A 23,542-nucleotide genomic window follows, 5' to 3' on the forward strand; every position below is an offset into this window, starting at 1 on the left:
TGTTTTAGTGGTCAATGAACCTTTATTTTACTTTATTTACATGTGGTGCTGAGAATTGAACCCAGTGTGTCGCACATGCCAGGCAAGTGCTCTCCCATGGAGCCACAACCCCAGCCGGGTACTTCCTATCTTTTAGGTTATTTTGTACAGTTATTGTCAAGTCTGTAGATTCCCACTGATCTAATCTTTAGTGCAGAAAAGAAACGCACCCTGCATGATCACGGGTATCCAAAGCCTGCTGGAGCGTCAGAGGGACAGGGAGGGAGGGTGGGTCTCTATCAGGAGGGCGGCATCAACTCTTAGGATCAGTTAAACAGCCAGCCAGAAGCTAAATGCGGTTTTGTTTCCCAAAGATTACAGGATAAATGATCCGGTTTGCAGAAAAGAACACATGGTTGAATACAACCAAACCTGTGTTTCCTGTTTCTCTTGCTGAAATGATTTTTCATGGAGTGGTGCATTTTGCTTTGCTTTGGTAATAGCCAACAGCACTCTAGCAAACAGCTCAAGAAACTGCAGAAGGACGGCTCAAAGTTCCAGAGACACCCACTCATGGAAGTTAGGTTTTTTTAATTGGTGGGGGGATTGAACTCAGGGGCACTTGACAATTGAGCCACATCCCCAGCCCTATTTTGTATTTTATTTAGAGACAGGGTCTCACTGAGTTGCTTAGCACCTTGCTTTGCTGAGGCTGGTTTTGAATGTGTGATCCTCCAGTCTCAGCCTCCTGAGCTGCTGGGATTACAGGCGTGCCCCAGGGCACGCAGCTTGTGTGAATTTTTAATGGAGCATCAAGGCTGTGCTAAGAATTTGCTTAGAACTAGGACCCAGGAAGACAAATAGCAAAACCCTCTACAAACAAGGGGTTAGGACTCAAAGAATGGAGGTAAATGTATTATAATTTCCTCTTCTGATCCAATAACACAACCGCTACTGCTTTTTAAATCTTTTCATTCAAGAGATTTCAAGCCACTGAGTCCTTCTCAAGTCTAAGATCTCTCCTTTCCTTTCATGCTCAAGTTCTTCTCAAACATCTTAGTAAGAGTTAGGTTATTATTATTATTATTATTATTATTATTATTATTATTTTTTGGTACTGGGGTTTGAACCCAAAGGTGCTTAACCACTGAGCCACATTCCCCAGCCCTTTTTATATTTTATTTAGAGACAGGGTCTCTCTGAGTTGCTCAGGCCTCTCTAAGTTGCTGAGGCTGGCTTTGAACTCTCAATCCTCCTGCCTCAGCCTCCAGAGCTGCTGGATTACAGTGCCTGGCAGGTTACATTTTCCCTTTGTGTTTTTCTGTCTGAATCTGACAGCCTACTGAAACTTTAAGGATGTCAACCTGTTAGGAAGAAGGAATGAAAATCAGCTACTGCAGCTTAGGATGGTATTAGGACAAACCAACCAAGCAACCAACCATGTGGGTCTCTGGATGATCCTGGGTCATCAACTCCCTAGACTTGGAGCAGAGAGAGTTAGTGCCATCTTGATCAGTAGGGAACCACTTGTCAAGGGTTTACCAGTGAAAAACACCACATCCCACTACTCAGAGGCTCTGCTGAGGTCTAATGTTCGTGACTGTGGGAGTCCCAGATTCATCATGTAGATGTGCTGGAGGTTGACAATAGTCGAAATTTATCAACAAGACCTGGGGATGGGGAAGAGGAGATCTTTGCAATAAGTGGTTCAAGTTAACACTTCCAAAGCCTAAAAGTCACCAAGAGGCGACCTGCTGTCAGATGCAGAATTCTGGAATTAATGGCTGGCATTCCTGTGTTTTCTTCCCACCAGACTTCTCAAAAAAAATAAATAAATAAAAAGAAGCTCTGACAGTTTTTCTGGTGCTAGAGGGTGTCAGTATGACTGCGAGGGATGTGCTTACATTCAAATATTTGGGGTCTGATTACCCACAGAAGAAACATCTTTTAAAAAGGAGAAAAATAAACACACTGAGGAAAGGGTGATTACCAAGTGAACTGGATTTCGTCAGAAAAATAAAGTTGCAAAGAAAAATCAAATACATTGGGGAGGTGGTCTTTGGATGGGGGACGGGTTTGATGTGGCTTTTTTCTAGTACTACTATGTCTTTATGACTTTCAACTTTAGAAATCCTTTGACAGGTGACAGGTGTCTCCCAAGTTCTGTTCCTCACATCGAGCCTAAGAAGACAACAGCGGGAAAACACGCAGGTCAATAATGGTTATTGGAATCCTTGAACAGGCAATCTCAGATCACCTGCTTTATATGATGCTGCGCCGGGAAATTACGATTCAGCGTTCCAATAACTGGTGTGGAGTGATCATGGTGCGTGGCTTCACCGTAAGTAAGGAGATCTCATTCTTCCTCCCTCTTTCTCTCCTGTTCTTCCTCTCCACTGTTCCCAGGCATCTGCCCAGAGTGAATGGGAAACACGGGAGAGAAGGAGCTGTGCCCACAGGAACCACTGCTACATGCAGACCAGCCACCGTCCTGACTCATGTGGTGCCCTTAGTCCGTTCATTGGTATAGTTTGATTTTATACCCAAGAAGGTACCATCTACAATTGCATATCACAAAAACAGTCCTGGGTATGAAAGAAACAGTGATTCAAGGAAGCTCCTTTCTATTAATGACATAATCCACTTGAAACTATTATGCACCAGCTTTTAAAGAACTTGGGCTCAATCCACTGGTCGCTCCAGTGGACATCATTGAGGGCCACCTCACAAATTGTCCCCTCTGGCCATGGTTAACTGAAGAGGCACTGAGGCTCCGGTGTCCCCTGGGGGAGCTTCCATAACAAACCACAAGAGCCCAGCAAGGACCAGCAGCAGGTAAGCCTCACATCTACAGGTAGTAACAGATCAAAGAGCCACAATTTCGTGAAAAAGAGGAACAGAGCAATTTCACCTCTCTCTAGTACGAACACAACCAAACCACACACCAGACACTTTTTGAAAACACCGCTCTAGAAACCCAACTTGAAATACAAAGCCTAAGAAACTAGGACCTGCTGTGGCCCAGGAACCATAGGTGTTTAACTCCGTGGGGCAGGCGGGGCTGGGTGTGAGGGCACAGAGCAGAGCACACCAGCAGGACCCCCTTCCGGGCCTCAAACCCTTCCCCTAAGCCCAAAGAAGAAAGGCAGTAGCGGCAAAGTCAGACTGCTTCTGTTTGCTCAGCTGAGAAACGGGGGAGTCAAGTCCTTGTTGATGCCATCAATCCGCTAACGCTTTCAACAGCACTAAAATTCATGGGCAAGTGATGAGCTGAGGCTGAGTTATAGGGCAAGTTCAATCATGAAAAGAATCTGAATGCAGAGCCAGTGCGCTGGGGCCTCCCAAGTTATGGTCAAACGCCTGTTTGCAGAAAAGGGATTTGCCTTACCCATGATAGAAGAGAAGCTTTTCTCAACTCAGAAATTCTTTCTTTTTCCCCCAACAGAACCTCAGAGAGGGGATGTTATTCTAAGGGCTACAACAGACACGGAGAGAGTCTACACGTATCCTGTATATACTCAGTTAAATGTTTCCAGTGCACAAAGTCGGGAGGGCCTCCTCCTGCAGAGCCTTCCAATTTTTTAATCAGAACCTCTAATATGTCTGAGCCTTCTGAAAGCATCAAATCAGTCCCACTTAAGAAGAGTAGTAAAACAAGCAAAGCAACCAACAGTCAGGGAGGGTTATTTGCCAGCAGGCAGGCCCTCCTGAGTGGTCTCCTAAATGATTCTTAATGATAGGGCTCCGAGCAGGGTACATTATTGGGGGGGGGGGGGGGCACCACATTCCTAATCCTTACAAATAAGCCACACATACCCTCAATTGAGTTGAGGCACCAATCCACTCCCTTTGAGCTGGAGGCAAAGTCTGTGTACCAACACTGTGGACAAGACAGCTTTCTCACAGGGCTGGAGGGTCCCTGATCCCCAGGTCAGTTAGACTTGGGGGAAAGGAAGCAAGACACATCCCTCCTGCCTCTTAAAACATCCCCCAACCTTCTGTGCCTGGCCCATCCACTCGCAAGAACCCAGAGGGAGAATAGCCTTTCAGCTCCCAGGCAGTCAGCAAAGCAGACTCACAGTGGAGGGGCGGGGGTTCCTCAGTTTCCTGATGCCCACCGACATGCACGTCTTACCTAGATAAGACCGGGCTCTCATAAACACATGTGAATTTCCAGGAAGCAAACTTAAAAAGCCTTCTGCCTGTGCATTCTTCCTCCGTAAAATGGCCAAAGCGGGTGGAGGGAAGTCAGTTCTTCCTTTCCTTATTTTCCTGGGAGCTTGCAAAGCCCTCCAAAGTGCAAAGGCATTTGCCCACTGCGCCCGAGGAGAGGCGGCTCTCCCTCTCCCCCCGCCCCCCAGCATCCCCGGCCTGGGCAGCCGGAACAATGCAGCTACATTTACCAACACCTGCAGGAGCCTATTAATATGCACGGGGACGTATTGATCTCCCCCCTCCCTTCCCTTGCCCTCCACACTGAGCTGGCTTTCATCTCCTCCTTTACCATCCATCAGGAACTCATTTCGCCGGCCCCCTCCCCCGCCCACCCCCAGTCCCCATTCAGCCGAGCCCCTCTCTCTCCCGAAGCCCAGGCTGACGAGCACACTTTGGAATGCACTTCATTAAAATTTAGCTGCCCGATTCCAACCTGCAATGCGGAGGAGGCGATACAAAGCGCACGCCACACTTCCTCCAGCATCCCCTTCAAAAGCCCCATTGTTCGCCAGGCATCTGCTCCAGAGCCCGGCCTCTCCCTACCCACTGACCCCTGTTTTTTTTTTTTTTTTTTTCCCTCTCTCCCCCTCCCCCTCCCCCCTGCCCAGCCAAACGGGCCTGCCCGGTGAATTAAAACGCAGCCGCAGCCATCTGGCCCTCCCAAGCTGGCCCGGTTTCTCCCCGCCCCTCCTCCCGGGTCCACACACAGCCACACACGGCATCTTCACCTCCACGGATGTTCCCACCACCCGAGCGCAAACCTCCGGTGGCCGGCGCCTCCGCCGCCGCCTGCCCGATCCCAGGCTTCCTCCAGCGGCGCGGCGAGCGAATCCAGAGGTGGGCAGGGGCGGCGAGGGTGGCGAGGGGGAGATCATGGACCACTTGTACTTGCCTGCGAACCCCAGCCAATCGCCAAGATTAATCCTTCCCTTTGTGCGCCTGCAAGAGCCTCCCACCACGCTGGTCCTCGGCTCCGCAGCGGCTGGAAGGAGAGGCGGGGGTGGGGGCAGTGGGATCCGAACCCCCTTCCCGGGCGAGCGGGGGGCGCCTCGGCCACCTGACCACAGAGCGGTCTTTCCAGGGCACGGGAGCTGGCCGCGGCAGCAGCTGATGGTGCGAGAAGGGAGAGAAGATGCCCAAGCTGGCGCCTTTTATATTACTGGCGACATTTCTAACACATGACAACAATTTCCATCTGTATTTAAGCCGGGAGTGTGAAAAAAGAGCATTACATCACAGAGCCCGGGTTCCTAGAGGCTGCCGGATATCTAGGCCAGGGGGGATTAGGGCTGCACCTGCGAAGGGGGCGGAGACACAGCGAGCCCCCCACGCCCCCCCTGCGGGCCTGTCAGGTCCCCATCCTCAGCTTGGTCCTGGGGGAGTCCCTGGCCAAAGAAAGGCGGGAAATCGGGTTGCCCCCTGTGCGACCCGCTGGAGGCTGAGTGGATGGATGGGGCTTCAGGGCAAGGGAAGGTGGGTAGATCTCTCCGGGAGAGATACAACCCTGAAGCCTCGGAAGCCTTCCATGTCCCTTTTGGTAGGACTGATTGCTGCCCTTCTTATCTTTACCAACTTGGGACAGAATTTCACAGATGATAACTCTTACATTTGAGACAATTGTTTTCCTTGGAGTTAGAGATGATGGAGAAGCTTAGGATGTAAATTTCAAGAATCTACTTTCAAGGAACCCACATGAGTAGAATCAGGTTCCAAAAGGAAGCAGTTCTTCCCTGTTCACCTCTACTATTCAAACTCCTTTAAAAGAATGTGTAAGAGCCCCGGGGCATTTTCTGGGGTCTGGTTGGGGTGAGGCATCCTCCCTCCACCTCCATAAAGGAGAAACTTCACTGAGAGACTTCTGGCTTTGGCAAGTAATTTTTCTCTGTTACCAAATGGTCAGTCAAAGCTATTCCTTGTCCCAAAACTGAGATGGCCCACAGCCTGCCTCTCCATAGCTCAGGCATTTCAGAATCACTTGCAATCCAGAATCACTTGCAGTCCAGAATCACTTGCAGTCCAGAATCATTTGCAAACCAGAATCACTTGCAAACCAGAATCACTTGCAATCCAGAATCACTTGCAAACCAGAATCACTTGCAAACCAGAATCACTTGCAAACCAGAATCACTTGCAAACCAGAATCACTTGCAATCCAGAATCACTTGCAAACCAGAATCACTTGCAAACCAGAATCACTTGCAAACCAGAATCACTTGCAAACCAGAATCACTTGCAAACCAGAATCACTTGCAAACCAGAATCGCTTGCAAACCAGAATCACTTGCAAACCAGAATCACTTGCAAGCACCCTTCAACAATTCATTACTACAATTCAGACAGGAGACCAAGGGGTTGGGAGATGTCCTGAGATGAAAACGGACATGAAAACAGGGAAGGAGAAGATACAAGAAAGAGACACCTCTCATCCTGAGGTCCGGGGTCGGTGGGAAGGGCGCTGCAGAATCTATATTACCAATAGGGAGAAGGGCAGACTTCAGGTAGTGGCAAAGCGGTCTTAAGTATGAGGGGAGAAAAGGTGAGAGGGTAACAGACCACTCAGAGAACTGTCACCGAGCTTTCATGGCAGAAGAAAAAACAAAACATGCTACCCTGTCAACAGCCCCTGGGTCCAGATAAGTATGATGTCTGTTCCCTGCAGGACAGGACTGTGTGGAAGGACTACATTTCTTTTTCTTTTCTTTTATTTTTTTTTAACTTTTTTTTAGTTGTACATGGACACAATACTTTATTTATTTTTACACGGCGCTGAGGACCGAACCCGATGCCTCACGCCTGCTAGGCAAGCGCTCTATCGCTCAGCCACAACGTTGACCCCACGGACTGCATTTCTAATGCAGCTGATCCTTCTGGTCACTGATGGTCAAAAGACTCAACACCGCAGTCATTTGGTTCCAACCCTGCCACTCCTCTCTTCAACAGTGACTGCAAGCAAGTCACTAGCCTGAAACCCCACATGCAAAAGTGGCACCCGAACTTCTTATCTGTCACGGGGATGATAAGTACAGAGTGCCTGGTATGGTTCACCCAGATGTAAAAATGCTTGCTCAAGGCCAACTACTATTATTGCTGTCACTGTTATTATGACTTTGTTACCATGGAAAGCGTCTCAACAAAATGAAAACCACCACTCTCTAGTGGGGACCTGCCAAATGGGCCACAATCAGCAAAATGGGGACACCAGGAACCTGAACATCCCTCGCCTGTCAGAAAAATTACATGCAGTATCTTAGAAGAAAAATAGATTCATTCATTCCATTTTTGGGGGAGGGCGGTACTGGGATTGAACCCAAAGGTACTTAACCCACAGAGCCACAGCCCCAGCCCTTTTTTATATCTTATTTAGAGACAAGGTCTCCCTGAGTTACTTAGCATCTCTCTAAGTTGCTGAGGCTGGCTTTGAACTTGCGATCCTCCTGCCTCAGCCTCCTGAGCCCTTGGGATTTAAGCGCATCCACCACACCTGGCTCCATTCTTATTCACAGCTACTTTAGGGTAGATGAAAGGTTTGGTGAGCTAATACACAGTATTAGCTCGAATTTTCAATTTGAGAGAAACAAGTTTATGGGAATAGTTTGTCAACCATGCACATGATACATGTGAACACTGGCACCCCCCATCACCATCCAAAAGAAAAGTAAGGCAGGTATTACATACAGTTTTCAAAAGCCTTTACTCACAACCTAATGCTGCAAAAATGGAGTTTGTATTTTATTAGTTTTCCACAAGAAAATGATCGTGCACTACAAATTAAATTGCTCTTTCATGGCTAGGGATCTAGCTGAGGGGTAGAGCCCTTGCCTAGCACGTGTGAGGCCCTGGGTTTGATTCCAAGCACCACAAAGAAGAAGAAAAATTAAATTAAATTGCTCTTTCACAAGGAAGCAGCATGGAGACTGTACCAAAGGGAACAAAAATACAAAAGCTATTCTCTTTATTAAAGAGAGAAGGGAACTTTTATTCCATAAGTATTCAAGGATGTAGCTTTGCAGTCTTCAACAGCAGAGAAAAATAGCCCTCATTTAGTTTGGAAATATCCCTAACAATAACAAATAATTTTCAATCAGAGTTCCAAGGACCAGGTTTCTCTATGTACAAGAGAAGCAAAGGAAAGGAGCCCATCCATGCAAACCTACTCGGTTTTTATCAGATAACACAAACTCAGTCTCAAAATCCAAAAATCTGGTGAGCTTGCATGGTCTCCAGCACAAGTCAGGAGAGATGGCTCATTGCCTTTCTTCTGAAATCTCACTTGCCACAGGCAAAAATCCAAGAAGCAAGGGATCCTCTGGTAGTCTTCCTTGGTGGAGGCCTGACTTCCAGACTCAAGGGCAAGCCATGCAGTAGCCTCAGGGTTGAGTTCAGAGCAGGAGTACACTGCGGGCATTTCTTTCTTTTTTTTTTTGATACCCAGATTGAACTCACTGAGTCACATCCCCAGCCCTTTGTGTATTTTATTAGAGACAGGGTCTCACTGAGTTGCTTAGGTCTTCACTAAGTGGCTGAGGCTGGCTTTGAACTCGAGATCCTCCTGCCTCAGTCTCCAGAGCCGCTGGGATGACAGGCATGCGCCACAGCACTTGACAAGCGTGGGCATTTCTATACCAGAAACTTTTTAACCAACTGTGAGAAGTGGGTCAAAAATTTCTTTGTGAAGGCATCCAAGGAAGTGACGGAAATGTTCAGCAATAAGACTAAGTAAATGATTCAACCACCTAGGAGGCATTAGCACAGATCATATGAAAGTTGATTCAGGGGCCAAAGGAGCTCCAAACTCACCTCTGCCTCTTTCTCCTTGGGCAAACAACTGTACTTACAACACAACACTGTGTTACCTGTGAAACGGGAGTAAAAGGAGTCCCTGTCTCATGGGACACTTTTGAAGACAGAACGGGTGAATTTAGGGCAAAAATATGTGTCTGAAATACAGAAAATGCTCAGTAAGTATTATCACCATCACATCCATTGCTGGCTCCTTTTAGGTGTGGCTTTCCTTTAACGCTTGCTCTTCATAGGTCTTTCCACAAATATCCTCTGAACCCACACCAAACACACGTGAGACCTTGATTCCATCCTCAGCACCATATAAAAATAAACAAAATAAAGGTACTGTGTCCATCTACAGCTAAAAAAAAGTTAATTAAAAAAAAAGAGGTATAAAACATCTATGGGGTTGGGAAAGGGCTCTATAATTTTATAACTGAAATATCCTTTGCATAAAATTATATTGAACTCTCAAACCATGACACATTCGCTGAGCATAAAGCAAGAAAAATGGGCATTAACAGTAGAAAGGGAAGTGAAAATTAGCAATAATAGTAAAATAAAATCCATGGGAGCATCCCACATACCCGCACAGAGTAAAACTATAATCTTAAATGCATTTATTAGAGAATGAGACAGAAATAAATAAATTAGCTTTCTACTCATAAAGCAATAAAAATAAAAGTGACATAAACTTCTTTGTTAAAAAAAAAAAAAAACAGAAATTCAACAAACAGTGCTGGGACAATTGGATATCCACATGCAAAAGAGTAAAACTGGACCCCTACCTCACACCATGACCAAGACGAACTCAAAGTAGATCACAGCCCCGGAGGTGAGACCCAGATCGATAAAACTCGTAGAAGAAAACAACAGTAAGTCTTCACGGGGCAGGGTTCAGCAACGACATGAACAGGAAGAGCAACAAAAGAAAACCTAGACTCCGTGAGAATTAGAGAGTTCTCTGCTGGAATGATATTAACAAGAAGATGAAGGAGAACTGTGTTAGTCAGCTTCCCGTCGCTGTGACCAAAATCCTGAGAAGAACAACCTAGAGGAGGAAAAGTTGATTTGGGGCTCATGGTGTCAGAGGTTTAGTCCATGGGTGGCCAGCTCCATTGCTCTGGGCCTCCAGTGAGGCAGACATCATGGCGGAAGGCCGTGGCCTTGGAAAGCTGCTCAGCTCTTGGCAGCCTGGGGGAGAAAGGAGCTGACGAGAACATAAACCTTCTAGAACACACTCAGGGACCTCCTTTCTCTCACTAGGTCCCTTCTGCCAGTAGTCCATTCAGCTACCCAGGGATGAGTCCATCAATAAAGGTCAAGGTCCTCATGACCCGACCGTTACTGCTCCGAACACTGCAGCACTAGGAACCATGCTTTCAACCCATGAGCTTTTGGGGGATAGGACAGATATGAATCATAATGAGAACCCACAGAAAGGAAGAGAATATTCGTGAACATCTCTCTGACCAGGCACCTGAATCCAGAATACATAGAGAGCTCTGATAACCAAACAAGCCAACAGCAACAACAAAAAGGGACAACCCATTTGAAAATCAGGTCATGGATTCAGACAGACATTTATCCAGTAAGCACATGAGGAGGTGCTCAACATCACCAGCCAACTGGGAAATACCACCCAAAAACACAGCGAGTCAGGCACAGGGGCGCACGCCTGTAATCCTGGCTACTCAGGAGGCTGAGGCGGGGGGACTGCAAGTTCAAAGACAGCCTCAGCAACTTAGCAAGACCCTGTCTCAAAACAAAGTATAAAATAAAAAGGGCAGGGGATATGACTCACTGGTGAGCGTCCCTTGTGAAGTTCAATCCCCAGTGTTGAAAAAAAAGTGAGACACATTTCATACGCATTATGATGTCATAATAAGAAAGACAAGTTACTGGCAAGAATGTGAAGAAGCCACACCCTGATACACAGAAATATAAAATGGTGTACCCATTGTTTTGCGGAATCTGGCGATTCCACAAAAAGCTGAAGTTATGATGTGATGCAGCAGTTCTAATTCTACAGAAGTACCCAAGAGAAATGGAAACAAATGTCTACACAAAGATGTGCCCATGAATATTCATAACAGCATTATTCACCACAGCCAAGAAGCAGAGATAATGCAAGTGTCCATCAACGGGGAAAGGGACAAAGAGTGGCAGAACCTCGGTGAGAGACCACACTAGGTGAAAGGGAAGAAAGCACACCGCATGGGCGAACCCTGGAACTGTGCAAAGGACCTGAGGTCAGACATGAGATGCCACATGTAGCCAGGCACAGCAGCGCATGCCTATAATCCCAGCGGCTTGGGAGGCTGAGGCAGGAGGATGGTGAGTTCAAAGCCAGCCTCAGCAACTTAGTGAGGCCCTAAGAAACTCAGTGAGACCCTGTCTCTAAATAAAATATAAAAAGGGGCTGGGAATGTGGCTCAGTGGTTAAGCACCCCTGGGTTCAATGTCAGGTACCAAAAAGAAAAAAAGAAAAAAGTTCCAAGAGAAAAATAACTTTCCCTACATGCACTATGTGAAGAGAAAAAACACTGGACAATAGGGACCATGGCTAGAGCAAGGAGAAATCACATATAAACAAGTTTAGTGGAAAATAGTGAGTCATTACAAATATAAAAGAAATTTATCTTCCTGTTTAAGAGAATGCCACATATAATTTTATATCAATTTGAAAATCTAGACAGAATGAATTATTTCCTAGTATAATAATGAAATTGTCTTAGGAGGCAATAGAAAACCTGAGAAGAACAATGACCACAACTGAAACGAAGTTCAAGATTTATTTCTTCCCTCCCGCAGGCACACACACACAAACACACACACTCACATGCACACACACATGCACACACACACACAGCCAGGGGAGCTATCTATCTTACTCTTCTATATTTAATTTTTTGGCAGTACCGGGGATGGATCTAGGGCCTCGTGCGTGCTCAGCCAGCACTCTGCCACTGAGCCACATCTACAACACTTGATATTTAGAGACAGGGTCTTGCTAAGTTCCTTAGAGCCTCACTATGTTGCTAAGTGTGGCCTTGAACTTGCAATCCTCCTGCCTCAGCCTCCTGAGCCTCTGGTATTATAGGTGAGCACCAGCCTACCAAGCTCATGCCAGGATTTTTTATGGACAGATCTTATCAAACCTTCAAAGAAGAGTATAGTACGCTTTATGTCAACCCAAACACATACACTCTCTCTGCCATATATCATGTATTTTCTATGGGTTCATACATGTTAGAGTTGCGATCTTAAATGGCTGACCGAAGGCTTATGTATTAAACACTGATGGCCAGTTTGTGGTGCTGCTGGGACCATTTAGGAAGTGTGGTCCAGCAGAAGGAAGTTAGTTCACTCTGGGAAGGCTGTCGAAGGGAATCTGGGGACTCCAATCTCTTCTCGCTCTTTTCTGCTTTCCAGCCACCAGGCTTTAAATAGGATTCTCCTCCACATGCTTCTGCCATAACGATCTGTCTTGCCACAAACCCAGAAGCAATGAAGCCAAATAACCAAGTGCTGAAATCTTTGAAACAGTGGGCCAAAATAAACCTTTCCTCCTTCTAAGTTGATTTTCTCTGGTATTTTGTCACAGTAATAGAAGGTCAACTAACATAATAAATATCTATGAATTATTAGAAAAAGCCCTGAAAGGAGTGTTTTTTGTTTTGTTTTTGTGGTGCTACAAGGTCCTGATAGGCAAATTCTCTATCACTAAGTTATACCCCTATCCTCAAAGAATTTCTCTTTCCCCTCCCCCTCCCCTTCCCTACCCTCCCCCCCTTTCTCTCTTTCTTTCCTTTCTCTTTCTTTCTTTACTTCCTTTCTTCCTTTCTCAGGATTGAACCAAGAGCCTCATGCATGCGAGAAAAAGCACCAGAATTAAATGATGATCTGTGTTATCAGATAAGAGGAAATACTATGGCCAAATGAAACACTGAAATTCATTGTGCTGATTCTCTTTTAAATAATAATAAAAATTGTACATGTAACTTATATAATAAAAATAATCTGGCAGTGACTTGAAATGAAAATATTTAGGTACTGATTAGAAACAGAGGTTAAATTTTCTGACTGGGTCATGGAACTGTGGGAGGTAGATAAGAGGGAGGCACTTCTCTACCTGAAGACAGTTATTCTAACTGTAGGCAAAATTTCTAGGAAAATACTTCCTGCAGGCTGGATTTGTGAACCTAAACATAAATTCAGAGCAGAAGTAACAATAAGGAATAGTCTTGCCAGGCACAGTCATGCAAATCTGCAATCCCAGGAGGCCGAGGCAGGAGAACTGCACATTTGAGGCCAGCCTCAGCAACTTAGAGAGGTCCTGTCTCAAAATTAAAAAATAAAAGGGCTGGGGATGTAGCTCAGTAGTGGAGCAACCCTGGGTTTAAACCCCAGTGCCAAAAAAAAAAAAAAAAAAAAAAAAAGGAATCGTAGCTGTGGTGGCTGGGTCCAAAATAGAGGTGCCAGCAGGTTTGGAGTCTGGTAAAAGCGGCTCTCTCCTGGGGCTCTCTCCTTGTTTAGGAGACCTTAGGGCCTCGCTAAGTTGCTGAGGCTGGCTTTGAACTCGCGATCCTCCTGCCTCAGCCTCCCAAGCTGCTGGGATGACATGTGTGCGTCACTGTGCCTGGCTATCTGATGCTTTTTAAATTTGTCAAGAATCTGACTCTACTATCGAAGAGAAGTGGGAGCAGAAGGGTTGTCGTGATATTTCCTCCTGGTTCATGGAACACGATGACTTTCCCAGAAGGCCAAAACAAATAATAGATCACTTCACAGCGCTGGGTATGGACACGGGTATCTTTCCTATAATAACCTTTGGGTTCCACCATGGAAAGAAAAAGAGTCGATCCATCTGCAATGCTGACCTGGAGCTGGATCTGGACTTGAATGGCTTGCCCCTGTGAGGCAGGGACTCCCCTTCTAGAAAACACATCCACTGACAACTCTCTAGCTTTTGTAAGTTAACCAGGGAGCCAGAAAGCGCATGGGAAGCCAGGAGACTTCCTGTGAGTGTAGATCTCAAAAAGAAGCGGGATCAGAATAAACGGGGAACGCTTTCTTTATGGGGTCACCGAGTTGGCAACACTTCCCTCCAAGGTGTGGAGCGTGGCCGTCTTGGATAGACCTCCAATGACCCTCCTCACAGCTTGTCCCAAGAAAAGCCAAAAAGCAGTGAGTGTCCAGTTGCTGTGGTGAGCAAGAGCTCATCAGATTCACGTGGAAGACAGCTAATGAGAGAACTCCATTCTACACTGGCTCCGTAGAAGAAGAAATTCCCAGAAACTTCCAACATTCACATCACCAGCTATATTGTCAAAGTTGACCCTTAGATTTGAAAGCTAGACCTCACTACAAATGGGCTGTTTGACAAGATGATATCCCTCCATCCTTAACGCTTGGGTAATCTATTTTAACCCTCCAGGTCAGGCATGGTGGCACACACCTGTAATCCCAGCAGCTCAAGAGGCTGAGGCAGGAGGATCAAGTTTGAGGCCAGCCTCTGCAACTTAGGCCCTCAGCAACTCAGTGAGACCCTGTCTCTAAATAAAATATAAAAAGGGTTGGGGATGTGGTTTGTTGGTTAAACCCTCTGCCCCTCCAAAAGAAGAAACAATGAAAAAAAACCCTCCAGTATCACTTTTTGGTCTCCTGTTTGTCTAGATGGCTTCAGAACACAGCTGTTCACCATGTGCACATCACAATGTTTCCCCTGAGTAGCTTTACAACAGCCATGTGACATCCTGCAGAAATCTGCCACTGTGAATAAAAGAGGGGGCAGGAAAATTGGACTTGACACTTGATGGCAAAGGGAAGGCCACCGTCCTTCACGGGGGCCATGACCATTGCAGGATGCTCATCTTCTCACAGACGGACACTCAAGAAAGAGTCTACGAGTTGGAAATAAAAGCAAAAGAAGCCCTTGCAGGTCAACTGGGCCCTTCTAGGATGCCTGGCCTTTCAGTGGATCAGAATTAATGAAGGGAGAGAAAGAGAAAAAAAGGCTACAATGTCACATTTACCATTCCCGTGCCCACCCGTGAGGGTAATGTTAGCAAATTACAAATTGTTCCTCTTGGGCACTAACCCAATGGTTAGTGTTCTGGTTTGGAGGTGAGGTGTGCCCCAAAAGCCCAAGTGTGAAACAATGCAAGAAGGTTCAGAGGGGAAACCACTGGGTTGTGAGAGCCTTAACCCAACCAGTGAATGAATCCCTGACCGGATTAAGTGAGTGGTGACTGGAGGCAGGTGGGTGTGGCTGGAGGAGGTGGGCATTGAGGGCGTGGCTTTGGGGGCGTGGCTTTGGGGGCGTGGCTTTGGGGTATATATCTGTATCTGGAGCGTGGAAGTCTCTGCTTTCTTTTTTTTTTTTTAATTTAAATGTGATTTTTTTTTTTATTGTAAACAAATGGGATACATGTTTCTCTGTACATGGCGTAAAGGCATACCATTTGTGTAATCATAAATTTACATAGAACAATGTTGTTTGATTCATTCTGTTATTTTTTCCCTTCCCCCTCCCCTCCCACCCCTCTTTACCCTCTATACAGTAGTTCCTTCCTCCATTCTTGCCCCCCTCCCTAACCCTAACTCTAACCCTAACACTAACCCTTCCCTCCCCCCCATTATGTGTCATCCTCCACTTATTAGCGATATCATTCGTCCTTTGGCTTTTTGAGATTGGCTTATCTTACTTAGCATGATATTCTCCAATTTCATCCATTTGCCTGCAAATGCCATAATTTTATCATTCTTTATGGCTGAGTAATATTCCATTGTATATATATACCACAGTTTCTTTATCCACTCATCAATTGAAGGGCATCTAGGTTGGTTCCACAGTCTGGCTATTGTGAATTGAGCAGCTATGAACATTGATGTGGCTGTATCTCTGTAGTATGCTGATTTTAAGTCCTTTGGGTATAGGCCAAGGAGTGGGATAGCTGGGTCAAATGGAGGGTCCATTCCAAGTTTTCTAAGGAATCTCCACACTGCTTTCCAGAGTGGCTGCACTAATTTGCAGCCCCACCAGCAATGTATGAGTGTACCTTTCTCCCCACATCCTCGCCAATACCTGTTGTTGCTTGTATTCTTGATAATCGCCATTCTAATTGGGGTGAGATGGAATCTTAGGGTGGTTTTGATTTGCATTTCTCTTATTACTAGAGATGTTGAACATTTTTCCATATGTTTGTTGATTGCTTGTAGATCTTCTTCTGTGAAGAGTCTATTCATTTCCTTAGCCCATTTGTCAACTGGATTATTTGAATTCTTGGAGTTTTTTGAGTTCTTTATAGATTCTGGAGATTAGTGCTCTATCTGAAGTATGATTGGCAAAGATATTCTCCCACTCTGTAGGCTCTTTCTTCGCATTGCTGATAGTTTCCTTTGCTGAGAGAAAGCTTTTTAGTTTGAATCTATCCCAGTGGTTGATTCTAGCTTTTATTTCTTGTGCTATGGGAGTCCTGTTAAGGAAGTCTGATCCTAGACCAACAAGGTGAAGATTTGGACCTACTTTTTCTTCTATAATCTGCAGGGTCTCTGGTCTGATTCCAAGGTCCTTAATCCATTTTGAGTTTAGTTTCCTGCATGGTGAGAGATATGGGTTTAGTTTCATTCTGTTGCATATGGATTTCCAATTCTCCCAGCAACATTTGTTGAAGAGGCTCTCTTTTCTCCATTGCATATTTTTGGCCCCTTTGTCTAGTATGAGAAAATTGTATTGATTTGGGTTTGTGTCCGTGTCCTCTATTCTGTACCATTGATCTACCTTTCTATTTTGGTACCAATACCATGCCATTTTTGTTTCTATTGCTTTGTAGTAGAGTTGAAGATCTGGTATTGCAATACCCCCTGTTTCACTCTTCCTGTTAAGGATTGCTTTAGCTATTCTGGGTTTCTTATTCTTCCAGATGAATTTCATAATTGCTTGCTCTATTTCTGTAAGGTACGTCATTGGGATTTTAATTGGAATTGCATTGAATTTGTATAGCACTTTAGGTAGTATGGCCATTTTGACAATATTAATTCTTCCTATCCAAGAACATGGAAGATCTTTCCATCTTCTAAGGCGTTCTTTAATTTCTTCCTTTAGTGTTCTGTAGTTCTCATTGTAGAGGTCTTTCACCTCTTTTGTGAGATTGATTCCCAAGTATTTTATTTTTTTCGAGGCTATTGTGAATGGGGTAGTTTTCCTAATTTCTCTTTCTGAAGATTCATCACTTATGTATAAAAATGCGTTGGATTTATGGGCATTGATCTTGTAACCTGCTACTTTACTGAATTCACTTATGAGTTCTAAGAGTTTTCTGGTGGAATTTCCAGGTTCCTCTAAATATATAATCATGTCATCAGCGAACAGGGATAGTTTGAGTTCTTCTTTTCCAATTTGTATCCCTTTAATTTCTTTGGTTTGTCTAATTGCTCTGGCCAGAGTCTCAAGAACGATGTTGAATAGAAGTGGTGAAAGAGGGCATCCCTGCCTTGTTCCAGTTTTTAGGGGGAATGCTTTCAGTTTTTCACCATTTAGAATGATATTAGCCATGGGCTTAGCATAAATGGCTATTACAATATTAAGGAATGTTCCCACTATCCCTATTTTTTCTAGTGTTTTGAGCATGAAGGGGTGCTGTATTTTATCAAATGCTTTTTCTGCATCTATTGAAATAATCATGTGATTCTTGACTTTAAGTCTATTAATATGGTGAATTACATTTATTGATTTCCTGATGTTGAACCAACCTTGCATCCCTTCTCTCTGCTTTCTGATCACCATGTGAGCTGCTTCCCTCCACCACACTCTTCCTCCATGATGTTCAGCTTCACCTCGCGCCCTGAGGAATGGAGCCAGCTGTCTATGGACTGAGACCTCTGAAACCGTGCCCCCCAGATAAACTTCTGCTCCTCTATGACTGTTCTAGTTGGGTCTTTTAGTCACAGCAGCCAAAAAGCTGACTACAACAGTTAGTTATATAGACGACGCATCTCAATTGCAATTGCTCTAATGAACATCAGGCATTTGGATGGCAGTCTCTAAAATAAAGCCAGCTGTACCTTCAACACAGAGATGAGGTCCAGCGACTGTGCCTCAGGGTAGGTACATTTAAAATACACCTTCCTCCCCCTCTGCCTCATTCAACTTTACCCAGTAATCATTTATCAATACTCATCAGGCACATGGATTTATTGCTGCAAACTGACCACCTACTATGTGCCAGGGTCATTCTTTCATATATGTCTCTTGATGTTCACTAGAAGGGTTAAGTGATAACAGTTAACTTAGTTGACACTACTGTTCCAATTGCAAAGTTAGGTAATCTCAAGAAAGTAACTTATCCAGGATCACAAAGTTCAAGAAGAGAGGCCCTGAAATCCATATGCATAACCTGGGTTTGCCCTAACACTGAGAGTAAGAAAACCAGAAAGAGTCCGCCTGCCTCTCCAGGTGGTTCCCTTGAAACCCAGGTTCCTGATCCACATGTCCAAGGCAAGTTCCAGTAACCCTGCAATCTGTTTTCCATTCTTACCATTTTTATATATTTTGGGAAATACACACATCAATCAGAGTAACATAACTCATCATAATATAACTGGGGATGCCCTGGTCATCGCCAACACACAGGAGACTAGTGGGCAAATGGGCATCCGAGAACAGGGCCACACAGATAGATACCTAAAGGGTTCCTCTGAGAGCACAGGATCCTTTTCTCCTTTCTGTTATCCCTTTTACTTGCAGCAAATCACACCACTCTCTGGACCTGCTACAGTCTGAAACAGCTTTTCACCAGGGAAAGGTGGGCATGTCCCCGCTCACAGAAGTGACAGGTGCAGCTTCTTCAGCATCGCCCTTACTTCCACATGGCCACTACCCATCACAAGAACGCCCACGTACAAAGTGCTTACCGGAGGCCAAGCACTGCACTTGGCCTCACAACAATCTTTTACTTATTTATTGGTACTGGGGATTGAACCCAGGGGTGCTTAAACCACATCCCAGCCCTTTTTATATTTTATTTAGAGACAGGGTCTCACTGAGTTGCTTGGGGCCTCCCTAAGTTGCCGAGGCTGCTTTGAACTCTCCATCCTCCTGCCTCAGCCTCCCTAGCATCTGGCATTACAGGTGTGTACCATCATGCCGGCTTCACAACATCCTTTAAGGGAGGTATTAGCATCTGTATTTTACAAATGAGGAAACTGACATTCCAAGAAGCTAAACCACCAAGGAGGGAGAAAAAGAAGACAAAGCCCGGCTCCTATTCCTGCATGCTCCTCACCAATACCCGGGGCAGGTCCATGTCTCTAATTAGATGCTATGTCTACACTTCCTGTTATTCTTCTCTTTTTAAATAACTCACTCTGGTTCTCGTGTGTCCCCGTCACAAAGACAAAATTCTTGGGAGAACTTGCATGACCTCTAGCGTGTCTTTGAAACAAGCCAGGCACGTTAGCCTATTATGTATTATGCATGTGGCCGTGGTCTTCCTTTTTGTAGTCAAGTATAAAAAGAAGAGAGAGAAGGAAGGGACAAAATGCTAGAATGTCTTAATGAGCTATTTATTGGATACAAGAACATATATATATATTTTTAAATTTAGGTAGTCTTCCCTTGTGCCTTCTTTGTGTCTGGTACAAAGTGCTACGTGCTTAGTGATTAACATACAGCTGCTCACATCATCCACACCTTAATCTATACTGCAGGTTTGACTGGGCCATTCTATAAGTGGAACTTCAGGAGACTAAGTGACCTGTCCCAGTACAGTTCCTGAGCGCAGATGCAAATTAAAAAGAAAAAAAGACAGTCAAAGAAAAAATTTTTGAGGGGGTACCAGGGATTGAACCCAAGGGCACTTAACCACTAAGCCACATCCCCAGCCCTTTTTTGTATCTTATTTAGAGACAGGATCTTGCCAAGTTGCTTAGGGCCTCTCTAAGTTGCTGAGGCTGGCTTTGAACTCAAGATCCTCCTGCCTCAGCCTCCTGAGGGGCTGGGATTACAGGGTGTGCACCTCCACACCCAGTTAAAACAATCAAATTTAAAAGAGAAAAGAGTACAGACTTGAACAGGAACTTCACAATGGCAGATATATGAATGGACAAAAAGCATTTGAAACAGTATTCAATGTCATTCTAAAGTAGGCAAATGCAAATTGACGCCCTGGGAGATACCACTCTGCACCTGTGCCAAGAGGACAAAAAACTTAAGAATTAAGGAAAGAACCGACAATACCCAATGTTGATGAGGATGAGGAGCAACCGGAACTCTGAGTAGACGTGCGTGCAAATGGCACCGCCACTTTGGCAACTGCTGGGTGACATCTATGCCAACTGAACATATGCCACCAACGTGATCCAGCGATTGTCCTCTGAGAACTGTGCATGTAAGTCCACTCGTTTAACATCGCTCCCAGCAGCAGCTCAGAACTGGACCCAATTCAAATCGGCAGAAGGATGAATCGTGGTGAACTCCCACAACTGTGGGAGTCGGGGAAGAAAACGAAGCTGCTGCCATATTCAAACAACGAGGATGAGGTTTCCTAAGAGTAATAACTTAGCAAAAGAAGTCAGAAGAATACAGACCTAGGACTCCATGTATCTGAAATGCACAGATACAAGTCATCTGTGCTAGAGGAGGGGACTCAAGGAGGCTCCTGGAGAGCTCAGAGATTCAAGACATTGATGTGAACAACCGGTGGATAGATGGATGGATGGATGAATGAATGGATGGATGGATGGATGGATGGATGGATGGATGGATGGATGGATGGATAAAAGGACAGATGGATGGATGGATGGATGGATGGATAAAAGGATGGATGGATGGATGAAAGGATGGATAAAAGGACAGATGGATGGATGAATGGATGGATGGATAGATGGAAGGACAGATGGATGGATGGATGGATGGATGGATGGATGGATGGATGGATAAAAGGATGGATGGATGGATGAAAGGATGGATAAAAGGACAGATGGATGGATGAATGGATGGATGGATAGATGGAAGGATGGATGAATGGATAAAAGGACAGATGGATGGATGGATGGATGGATGGATGGATGGATGGATGGATGGATGGAAGGATGGATGGATGGATGGATGGATGGATGGATGGATGGATGGATAAAAGGACAGATGGATGGATGGATGGATGGATGGATGGATGGATGGATGGATGGATAAAAGGATGGATGGATGGATGAAAGGATGGATAAAAGGACAGATGGATGGATGAATGGATGGATGGATAGATGGAAGGACAGATGGATGGATGGATGGATGGATGGATGGATGGATGGATGGATGGATGGATGGATAAAAGGATGGATGGATGGATGAAAGGATGGATAAAAGGACAGATGGATGGATGAATGGATGGATGGATAGATGGAAGGATGGATGAATGGATAAAAGGACAGATGGATGGATGGATGGATGGATGGATGGATGGATGGATGGATGGATGGATGGAAGGATGGATAGATGGATGGATGGATGGATGGATGGATGGATGGATGGATGGATGGAAGGATGGGTGGATGGATGGATGAATGGATGGATGGATGGACAGGTGGATGGACAAACATAAAGACAAGAGAGGTATTTAATAGGAGGAGAATTGAGAAGGAGAAGCTCCTGGAATACTAGAGATTCAATACACTGATGTTAAAACCAATATATCGATCAATGGATGGCTATACAGATGGATGGGCGGACAAATGGATGGATGGATGGATGAATGGATGGATAGATGAGTGCACAGATAAGGGAGATATTTAATAGGAGACATGATGAGGGGAGACTCTTGGAATGCTCAGAGGATTCAATATATCGATGTGAACAACAGATAAATGGATGAGTGGATGAATAAGGGATGAATGGATGGACAAATGGATGAGTGGATGGATGGACAGGTGAACAGACAAGGGAGGTATTTAATAGGAGGAGACCCGAGGAGGCTCCTGGAAAGCTCAGAGGATTCAATGCACTGATGTGAACTATCGATATGTGAATAGATGGATGCACAGACGGACGGACAGAGGAACAGATGGATGGATGGACTACACAACGTAATCAAGCTACTCACATAAGACTTGTATCAGTGAACCCATGTATTTTATCCCTTAATTTGTTTTAGAAAAAGGTCTCTCTTGGAACCCAAATATGCCTTGCTCCAGTCACTGTAAACAGCACGCTGTGCTGTCAGAATCAGAAATAAAGGAAAGTGTGGTGGAAGGAAGGAAAGAAGGAAAGTAGGGAGGGAGAGAGAAAGATGACAGTGAGTGAGGACAGACCAGAGCCCTAAAGCGTTTTGTATGAGTTCAGAACTGAACAGGACACTCTCTCAACAAGGTGGTTTCCTCGCGTCCTTTGCGTCCTCAGACATAGCATGTCTTTCGGTCACACACGATCATTTCTTGATTCGTAAAGGGTCCACGCTGCTATGAACTGAGACGGCACAAACTTCCCCTGGAGGACCCACGCCTGCAACGGATCCGCAGGAGCGTCTACTTCCGACCTGATGCAGGAACCCTGAAGGCCGACCTTGCACGGTGGCCTTTGGCACCACTACCACTGAGCAGCCAGCAAAGGAACTTAGTCAAACCTGGATCAGCCACACACTTCTATCTACTGGAGAAAACAACCATCTAGACGATCTGAGGTGTGGTTCAGTGGCAGAGCACTTGTTTAGCAGAGTGAGACCCTGGGATAGAACCCCAGCACTGTGCCAGGTATGGCCGTGCACACCTGCCATTCTAGTGACTCAGGAGGCTGAGGCCGGAGGATTGATTGCAAGTTTGAGGCCAGCCTCAGCAACTTAGCGATACCCTGTCTCAAAATAAAATATTAATAGAGCTGAGGATGTGGCTCATTGGTTATGTGTCCCTGGGTTCCATACATATATATTGAATAAAATAAAAAAGAAGAACATCTTTCTTTCAGACAAGTCTTTCTATACTTTAATGGATACACTCTACCAAGGTACCAACAAAATATCAATTCTAAGTTAAAAATACCCATATAAGTAAGGGGGAAGGACCCCCGAACTAACACATAGATAACCTCCTTTCTCCAACACTATAATCTATCTATTTATTTATTTTGGCATGGGTTGATTTTCCTTGTATTGTTAAGTACTTTATTTGGGAATTAATTTCAGATTTACACAAAATTGCAAGAATAAGACTAATGCAAGAACACTGCATGCCCTTTACACAGACTCACCTGTTCTTAACCTTCCACCCGATGGGTTCACCATTTGTTCTCGTCCACCCTCTCCCCACAAGAAATACTACTGTGTCCATTTAAAAATTTTGTAACCAGGCACGGTGGTGCACGCCTGTCATCCCAACAGCTTGGGAGGCTGAGGCAGGAGGATTGCAAGTTCAAAGTCAGCCTCAGCAACTTAGCCAGGCGCTAAGCAACTCAGGGAGACCCTGTGTCTAAATAAAATATAAAAAGGGCTGGGATGTGGCTCAGTGGTTAAGTGCCCCTGGGTTCAATCTCTGGCACTAAAAAAAAAAAAAATTTGAGGCCACTTGAGTGTACGCT

The 23,542-nt window shown here is 45.1% G+C and overlaps 1 protein-coding gene across 17 annotated transcripts in view; it reads right to left on the reverse strand.

Moving 5' to 3' along the window:
• The window catches only part of MAGI1 (membrane associated guanylate kinase, WW and PDZ domain containing 1), a 692,610-nt gene that overhangs the window by 262,880 nt on the left and 406,188 nt on the right, over positions 1-23,542 (reverse strand). Inside the window, exon 1 of one of the 17 annotated variants that reach the window (XM_079114356.1) lies at positions 5,087-5,340. The exons of the other annotated variants lie outside the window; for them this stretch is intronic. The gene's annotated coding sequence lies outside the window, so the exon portion shown is untranslated. Of the gene's footprint in view, positions 1-5,086; positions 5,341-23,542 lie in introns of those variants that run through there. 17 annotated transcript variants of the gene reach the window in all.

Source organism: Sciurus vulgaris, assembly GCF_902686455.1.
Source record: "Sciurus vulgaris genome assembly, chromosome: 16".
Classification (NCBI taxonomy): domain Eukaryota; kingdom Metazoa; phylum Chordata; class Mammalia; order Rodentia; family Sciuridae; genus Sciurus; species Sciurus vulgaris.